Consider the following 9,672-nt stretch of genomic DNA (forward strand, 5'->3'; position numbering starts at 1 on the left):
GTGCTTAGTTTCACCTTGCAAAAAAAATCATGTCCATTAATTTGAATTCAGTTCTAGAAATGGGCATGGCCACTTTATGACCACGGTAGAAAGATTGTCCTGCCGATTCGATACTACCTTTTAGTTCACGAAGTGGACCAGCATTCTTTAGATAAAAGATAACTTCACCTAGATACTAGCTTATAGTTTATTTATAATGTCCACTAGAAAAGGGACCATTTCAATCATTTACTCATTTTCCCATATGACTTAGACAACCATTATTTTTAGCGGTATACTTATCGAATTATACTAGCAGTCACTGAAACTTGAAAATGAAATAACTAGATGTGTCATTACCTTATTATCAAATAATACTTTTTAAAAAGTAGAATTTAATTGTTTTTGAAATACTATGCTGATATCTCTTTCTATACGTGAATTTTTAGGTGTATTACATGTGTAGCACAAAGAAATTGAGGAATCGTGGCAACGCACGGACATTGAACTACCCGTTATTGAAAAATATCTAGAACCTAGAACCACACAGATGCAAAACAATGTTGTCTTGTTATTGTGTTCGGTGTTATCATGTTGTATTACATGGTATCCCTAATTTTTTTTAAGTTTTCATAGTGAGTTGTGAATTATATATGTACATTGAGAAATGAATTTTGAGAGCCCGTGGCAACGCACGGGCATTTGTACTAGTAAAGAGTTAGAAATCCTACATTCATTTGAGCAACTGCATTCACACTCCTATAACATTTTAATTTGCATACAACCATACTATAGTGATGGGCACAGACGATAGAAAATACCGTTATCCTCTCTTCGAAATGTTCAGATTACACACCACCACGAGACGAGTCGAGGACACAGCAGATAGTGCAAAATCACAGCCTGTCGTTGGTAAACTTCAATTCAAGCTTCTAAAACTGACTGTACAGTATATTACAAACAGGACAGAAAATGTTCATGAGAACTTTAACAAATCTAAGGTAAGTTTGCAATGAATAGCAGCAGCCAAATAGCTAATTGGGCCGTCATAGAAGCCCAACAGATCAAAACATTCGACTAGTCGCACACTTGATGGCAGTAGTTTCAATTTGTTCCTGACCTACACAAGGATTTTTAACGACACCGCTGAAAACATCGTGTCATAGAATAACAAGACTTCTCGTGACTGGGAATGCTGGAATGATGTGGTGAAACAGTTGCTCCAGGCAGGCCTCAGAACCTCCTGTTTCAACATGAGCAATAAATTTATATGCTGTGGGTAAACAATCCTTTCTCATAAAAAAGGAAATGTGCGGGCAGTGTCCGAAGTTAGCCATAGTGAGACTATGAGAGAGCAGAGATTGTTAAAAAAAATCCCCTGGTCTCTAAACCAATTAAGCAACAAAAACAACAGTACTTCAATAGAATTTAATCATGAAAGCACAAACACCAAATCCATGACACACCATAATCACACAACTTCAGCAAAACAAAAAAGTACAAATGGGGTAATCAGGACGTACCTCATCTGCTTTTAAGCATTCAGCATTCTGCAATAGCAGCTCTCAACATTGTACTTGAGATGAGAGCACATTGCTGCCTTGAGCACAGCTCACAGCTATCAGTAGAACATATATTTTCAATCAGAAATTGCTAAATAAGGAAATAGAGAAACATACTCCGTATTTTTATCAATGAATCGAAATGCAAAGTTTTTTGCGTTTTCGTGAAAAGCATATATAGTCTACAACAATCTATACATCTGGCGTGGATGTGCCCCCAATATCCCAACAGCCCTACCACAACAATAATCAATATACTAATACAATACCGAATTTTAATCCTTCGATCACAAGTACTCATGTCTCAGAATTTGGATGGTTAGCATTCAACAGCTTTGTCCGATAAGATGCAAGAACTATTTAGACTGAAGTTGCACTAAGATTTATCATGGGGATTTCTTCCACATTACAATAGTTTTTTTTTTTACTTTAGGTTAGTTCACATATGTTTCTGCACCAAATCATGTACCGCGTCTTATCAACTAAGTGTAGTACATGTCAGGTCAGGAAGGACAGAGAACACCCACAAATGTTTGCTTGCTTCTTCTTGCCTACCCAAACATTCTAGACAAGACACCGGATGCAAATTCCACTGGATGTCAGCAATACTCCAATACTCAATTATACCCTACCCAAAGTGGTAGTGGCTAGAAGCAGCAGCTGACATCTTGTTTTGCTACAACTGCCATACGCTAGTTTGAGTCGGCATTTGATGGAGAAAGTAGAAGCAACCATCCAAAAATACATGAACATTTAAATTGGAGTGAACTCACTTATTGCCTTCTTGAACTTATAATACTAAATTCCTGCAGAGGTAAAGAAACATGCCTGGTCTATATGAGGAACTAATTCAGACAATTCATTCAAAAGGTGGAGCAGGTGAGATGTTTGAATCTAACTAGGAGCTAGGTTCAAGCTAAAAAAATAGATATTTCTGAGAGAGCATGATTCAAAAGAAGCGACTAGCTGACAAATCACACAGAAAGTAGTAACAACTAAAAATTAATAGTGCTCACAGAGAAAAGAAAAAAATCGATACAATTGTATATCTTTTCAACTCCAAATTACATATAAATTCAAGATGACTCAAACATTGTACCGAAAGCCATTTATTAAATAGCACATAGCATAGCCCATGTGTGAGATGAACTTCCAGACTAACTGTTTAGAGAAAACTCTTCAATCCAGCATGGGGTGTATGGAGAAGATTGGATTTCCTCCTGTTCATTAAGTAACTCTTTGAAATATGTATATTCCTTTGGGTAGATCTTTCCTAATTCTTCAATCTTCGAGCCATTTAAATGGTATGCCAGACATCTCCGTTCAAATGCACTCAGGAAGACAATCTCTTTATATGGGTGAAACCCAAGTATCCGAACAGCTATGATAAAAATGATCATAATGCTCTTCATCATCTGACAAATACTCTTCAACAACATCTCCATTGTTAAGAGCATTATGATCGTTGGAGTCCCATTCCATTTTCTTTTCAACTGCAGATTTCTTGTTGTTTTCGAAGTAACAATGATCAACCATGTCTTCCTCTTCAACATCCTCGTCAGAGTTCCATTCAGTATTCTCTCCACTTGATGCTTTCTTGTTGTCTTCTGGGCAACTAGAAGCACGGAACTTGTTGTAGTTAATATCTTCTAAGATCCATCGAAATCTTCTGTAAGCCCGGCGTACTAGCAGAGGCCTAAGATTTTTGTCATGCTTCAACATCCACTTGGTCTGACCACACGATTCATTAAGGATCCAAACTTGAAGCCAACACTTGCGCCGAGGCCAATACTTATTGACTGACACAGAGTACACCCCATGTTTTGATCTTACAATCTGATATGGGCAGTAGTGCTCTGTTGCATCGATTGGTGGTTTTATTACACGGTACGTATTATTTGACAATGATATTCTGGAAAAGAAAATCACTGTGTTAAAAAGAAACCGGTAAGATAAAAATTTAATCAAATATTTAACATAGAAAAGTACATACCTCATGAGAAAATTAGGCCTACAGTGAACATAAAGTGCTCCTCGGAAATAGACAGCGTTGAATCGCCCGAAACACTCTTCCATCTCACGGAGAGCCCCTACAGCATCCCCTTCTCGGACGAAATATTTCTCCTCCCAGTAACCCGACTTGGATGAGAACACATACATCTTGCAGTGGGACTGTGGCCATTCTGATTCCTCCATTGAGGGGTGTACCTCGCCTCTACGATGATAGGCACTCAAAGTAGGGATGTTAAACACCTCGTAGTAAGGTGATACCATGGGATCATAGACAAGATAGGTACTATAGCTCACACCCCCTCCTGTAACGCTTTCATGCGGGCACGTCGGCAGAGTATGCCACCTTCGCGTCGCAGGGTTTACCACGTAGTTACCGCTGAGCAAGAGGAGCCCGTTGCAGTGATCTTTGATGTTGTAGTCGTCAAAATCAACGCAGTCCTGCTCCCAGAAATAGCCGCAATGGGGGCTGACGGAGGGCAGGAAGCTGAGGTCGCCGCTCACCGCGCGGGTGCCGACCGCGGAGGAGGAGGGGCGGGCGAAGAATTCCGGGAACTTGTGCTCGTTGAAGTGGACGAAGAGGCCGGCGAGCGAGAGCGGGAGCAGGTCGACCCGCAGGAGGCGGCGGCCGTCGACGGCATCGCGCCAGGCCCTGCAGACGCAGCGGGACGCGGCGATCCAGCGCGGCGGGACGCGGCGGAGGATGGCCGCGAGCACGTCCTCCGGCAGGCGCGCCGCCTGGTCCTCCATCTGCTGGTCCTCCTCCCTGCCGTCGCCGCGAGGCTTCAGCCGCCGGTCCTCGTCGCCTGCCATCGCCTCGCCGCGAGAGTACGATCCGGGGACTGGAGAAACTTGGATTTCTAAACCCTAGTGATTTTTTGAAACATAGTGATCTTCGATTCTGATTTGATCTGAGGCGATCGACGAACTCAGGGTCCGCCGGGCCGGTCGTCAGGAGTGTTGTGACTTGGGGCCAAGAAGGCAGTTGGGCTTCTGTGGAAGTAGTTTGGGCTGGGATGCTGAAGCATCGCTCACTCTCTGAATCTCCGTGGCATGTTTCCTTTTGGGCTGGCCCTAGCATCCAGACCGCGCCGCCACACCCTACTCATAGGCCTGTAACTGGACGCGGGTTGTCCACGGCGCCGCCAGCCCAACCCACCCGAATCGGCTAAGTGAAAGCCCATGGGCACATGGACAGAACTGACGGACTGTAGCGGCCTATCCGCCACGCCGCATCGAGACCTCCATGGCGCAGAAATCCCCTCTCGTCGTATCAGAAAGTTCTTCGCGCGCATCAAGTCCAACGATTGGCGCGGACATCTCCTGACTCCACCTTCTCTCCTTTTTCCATCGATTGGGATTGGAGAAATTAAAGAACGGCGACATGTACTTCCGTCTCTCCAAGGACGGCAAGATGGCACGACCTACAGTTTCTTCACATCCGCCTCTCGGCTGCGTCCATCGGCGCCCGTGGCCATGGCGCCACCAGTAGGCAGGTCGTCAACCAAGCCGCAACCAGCAACCCACCATCAACGGCTACGAGAGATCTCACGACGGCGGGCGTCACAAGGTTCCCGGAGTCAAACGGGGAGGACAGGAGCTTCTCGAACGGGGAGGGGGAGCTTCTTGGAGAGTTGGCGTCGGACAGGGAGGAGACGAGCTTCTCGGAGTAGGACGGGGAGGGCGTGAACTTCGAGGGCCTGAGCAGGTGATGGAGCGGCAGGGGGCGATGCAGCCGACGAGACTTCTTTGTTTCCTCGGTAATTAAGGGAACTTAATGGGCAGAATGAACACCGCTAAATCTGGAAGAATTAAACCGGTAGGAAACGGCATCCCGCGTTAGTCAATCGGACAGAGGTGGTCAGCTAGCGGACACCCACATGTCTGCCCATTTACAGGCTGACCTACTCAGGACGCCTGCTAGCCCTACCTCGGACAGGACCAAGGCACATAGCAGAACATCCACCCGACCCGAGGGCGATCATGTCCAAAAAGCCACGACGACTATACTCACAAAACAGAAACAAAATTCAGGTTTCCTACGAATCAAAGCATCCACGACGGCTATATCAATTCCGTTTCCTGATTTAAATTTTACATTTGATACCCACTGTTTAGAGATACTCCCGGAACTTGCCCGTGCAACCTTATTTTTGTGCGTCCACGTGAAGGGCCGCCGCCTCCGTGCAGACGAGAAATGAGGCGGGTGGCTGAAGCGCCTCACCTTCCTCCTAGTCATGGGCCAGCATCTCTTGGAGCTCGTGCAGGTACGGCAGTGTGGTCTCGGAGGACGGTGGCGCCCAGAGAGATGAGGACGATGGAGGTCAGGTTCCAAGCGGCGTCCTGCATAAGCAAAATCACGGAAAAAGTTGGTATGGAATCAGATGAAAATTAGTGCCTGGCAAGTATAAATGTAATCCCGCATCGCGCGTCGCATGACACCCTTAGGCTTCGTTCGGTTGCTCCCTACCCGGCCGGTTTTGGGCCCAGATACACGTGGTCACACCGGGGTTGGGTCCCGGGGGGTAAAATACTGGCCCACGCTGGAGACCCGTTCGGTTAAACCTCGCTGGTTTTCTGCCCCGCCCGGTTTTGTACGAAACCCTCTATTTTGGCCGGTTTTTAGAAACGCTAGGCTCGACCCGTGGATAGCATCCCGACTCCCGAGCGCGACGCGATAGTGGCGGCGGCGGCGGCGACTGGAACGGAGGGTTTGAGGGGACGGCGGCGGTGACTAGACGGTGGCTGGCTGGAGGAGAGGAGCTGACGCTGCCCTTCCTCAACGCGGACGCCGCCGCGGAGCCCGACCGAAGCCCTAGCCGGAGAGCTTCCTCTTCCCCGCCTCCGACGCTAGCCGGTAGAAGGTAAATAATCTCCTCCTCCTCCTCCTCTTCTTCTTTTCTGGCTTGTTCGTGTTGGTTGGTCCTAGTAGTGATGTTTTGATCTGGCTTCGATCTGCTCGGGATGAGCCAAAGATTGATCTGGTAGATGTTGTACAGGGTGAGAGGTTGAACCAGAGATTACTCTAGCGTTATTCCTATGGTCCGATCTATATCTCACAGTTTGAAAATATTGCTCTAGCATGGTTTTGTTAATATTTTGTTTGATGTGGAATGTTGCCGTCTAGATGTTCACCTAGGCTGTACAGTGATGTTCACATCCATGTGTATGTTATAGTTTATGTTTGTTCATATGGTTGTCTAGTCAACTGTTGATGCAATACAAATGATCTCTAGGACTCAATACAAATGATGTTCCAATTTAAGCATTGGTGAATTGATCTGAGAATCCCAAAACAATCAGTTCTTGTTGTATCTTTTTTCTGTTATTGTAATCCAACATGCAAAATGACTGCCAAACAATGACAGATAAGCTTGCTAGCAAGATTTTTGTTTCTTCTGAACCAATTACAGAGCTGTGTTTCAATTGAAGTAGAAAATTTGCTCGATTGTTTACGCAAACTTGTCTTTCTTGTACTATATTAATTCATCACTCCATACTCCACAGTTGGAGATGGATGAAGTGATTGCGATTGTCTGTAAGTCCGATGTGTTGAAGCGAGTACTAACTCTGTTGAGTGTAAAAGTGTAATTGAGTGCTGTGGTATTTAGCTGCAATTATACTCTGTGTGTTCTCTTTGTGTTTATGGTATTTAAATCTACATCTTTCAAACTAAGGTAGATGGCTTGGAGAATTACGGATCGGATTAGGAAGAGAGAGGAGGAGGAAGAGGAGGATGATGATGATATGATTCTATTTGTTTACCAATGTTGCATCTGTTGGGTGAACCAAGGGAAAAAAGCCCCGCCATACATTGACGATAAGAGGCGAGGAGGTTGTAAGGGACTTGCTGGAAGGGCACGTACAAAATTGCCGGGTAGCATTTAGGATGGAGGCCCACATCTTCAGGGCTTTGGCTAGTTTCCTTCGACGCGAGAGTTTGGTGCGTGATACCAGACTTAGCGTTGAAGAGAAACTTGCAGCCTTTCTGTGGATGCTGTCCCATAATTCTTCATACCAGGATCTCCAAGTACAGTTCAAGCATAGTAATGACACTTTCCATAACATCACAAATAACTTCTTCAACATCGTTCCTGCACTATCGAAGCACTTTCTGAAGCCTCCCAATCCAGCTCAAGTACACCCAAAGATCCGGAACAACCCAAGATTCTTTCCTTATTTTCAGGTTTTTGCTAAACTACTTCAGTCTAAATCATATAACCATGGAAATATTTTTTTCACATAGCAAATGATACATTGTTGGTGTTCTTTGCAGAATTGTCTTGGAGCTATTGATGGGACTCATGTTCCCATGAACATTAATGGTGACATAGCCACACCATTTAGAAATAGAAAGAGAACACTCAGCCAGAATGTGATGGTGGTGTGTGACTTTGACCTGAACTTCACATTCATTTCTTGTGGTTGGGAGGGTTCTGCGACTGATGCTAGGGTTTTTAGGTCAGCAATTCGCAAAGTGTTTAGAGTACCTGAGGGCAAGTTCTATCTTGTGGACGATGGGTACGCAAATACTAAATTCTTTCTCGCTCCGTATCGTGGTGTTCGATACCATTTGAAGGAGTTTGGCCGTGGTCACCGAGCACCCCAAAACTACCAAGAACTGTTTCTGGCGACTGTGCAACCATATTTAAGTACAAGCTGTAGTCCGAGGACTACTGCTTCTTGTATCTCGCTTCTTGTATCCGTCTGGCAACTGTGTTGCCTGCTGCCTATGCTGCTCGCAGCATGCAGAGAGGGATTAACCGAATGCAAACGTAAAGCCGGGAACGTAGGGAGATGGGCAACCGGGATTAGGGTGATGGTTCAGGTTCACCCAAATCCCCGTAGGGATGAAACCTGTCACGCCCCGAAACCGGGTCTAGTCGTGACAACGCCACATATTTATAACCTTCCGATTATAAATAGACATCACTTTATTCAATATCTTTTCTATTACACGAATCATAATACAACATTTATTTCCCCTTCCCGTAGTGCTAATCCTACGCTTTGCCATCATCTCCAAATCGTGCTCACTTCTGTAAAAAAAATGAGGAAGCAAGGGTGAGTATGGGGGCATACTCAGCAAGTAGATACAACAAGGAAATAATAGACGATCAAGAGATTAGCGGAAATCAAGGGATAATAACAAAGTGTCAGTCGGAGCCGGATATCATAGATACAACAAAGGAATGGAACTCGGAAATGGACAAGGAATATATTGGCATCACACATGACAGCAAGCTTCCCAACCCGGGAGTCACAGGGGTGAAATTCCACACTTTTACGCTCTGCAGAGGGGTACTCCGACATCGACAGTCTTGACTAGCCCCACCGGCACTAGCCAAGCAGTGCCCTTTTACCCGCTAAGACCCGGACCTCTGACCTACTGATGTCGATCGCTCCTACGGATCCATCACCTACACGTTCCCGAACAGAGACCGTCCCCAGCGGAGAACACAGACAGTCCCATACCTGAACTGTGACCGGTACAATATGTTTGCCGTCGTGATACCAATATGACAAGATCAAGGATATTCGCAGGTAAGTGATACAATCACTGTCATGAGGTCAACAACCTCACGGCTCCACATGAGCTCCCGCAGATTAGACAATTCCAACAAGCCGGAGATGACTACCCGTCTCTCTCCGACAACACAACGATCAAACATGACCAAGGATCAAGGTGCAACAATATATTCAACGGATCAAAGAAAGTGGATCATGGCAGAGTAACTACTTACATGAGCAAGTGATCAAAGGAACTAACAACGAAGTAAAATAATAGCAGATGAACTATTGGCAGATCAAAGGAATAGGAGAACATCTACTTGCCTCTCGGTAGATACATTAAGAACCATGGCAGCACCATTCCAATTGATCAATCACACTTACGCCAGATGAAAACCGATGGCAGTACCAAACATCAATCTACTACTCGTCTACTCGGCTGTCTTGACAGTATCTCCGACTAACTACGCTACTCCACATCATGTACGTAGGAATACCAGCAGCTCTTCGTCGCTCAGCTCCTCCCTCTCATTCTCTCCGAGTCTGATCGATGTAGTGTTGTGCGTGTAGAGTGGTGAGCATCAGCTATTTATAGGAAGGGGCAGGACCA

Source organism: Lolium rigidum, chromosome 5 (genome assembly GCF_022539505.1).
Source record: "Lolium rigidum isolate FL_2022 chromosome 5, APGP_CSIRO_Lrig_0.1, whole genome shotgun sequence".
NCBI classification, from domain to species: Eukaryota; Viridiplantae; Streptophyta; class Magnoliopsida; order Poales; family Poaceae; genus Lolium; species Lolium rigidum.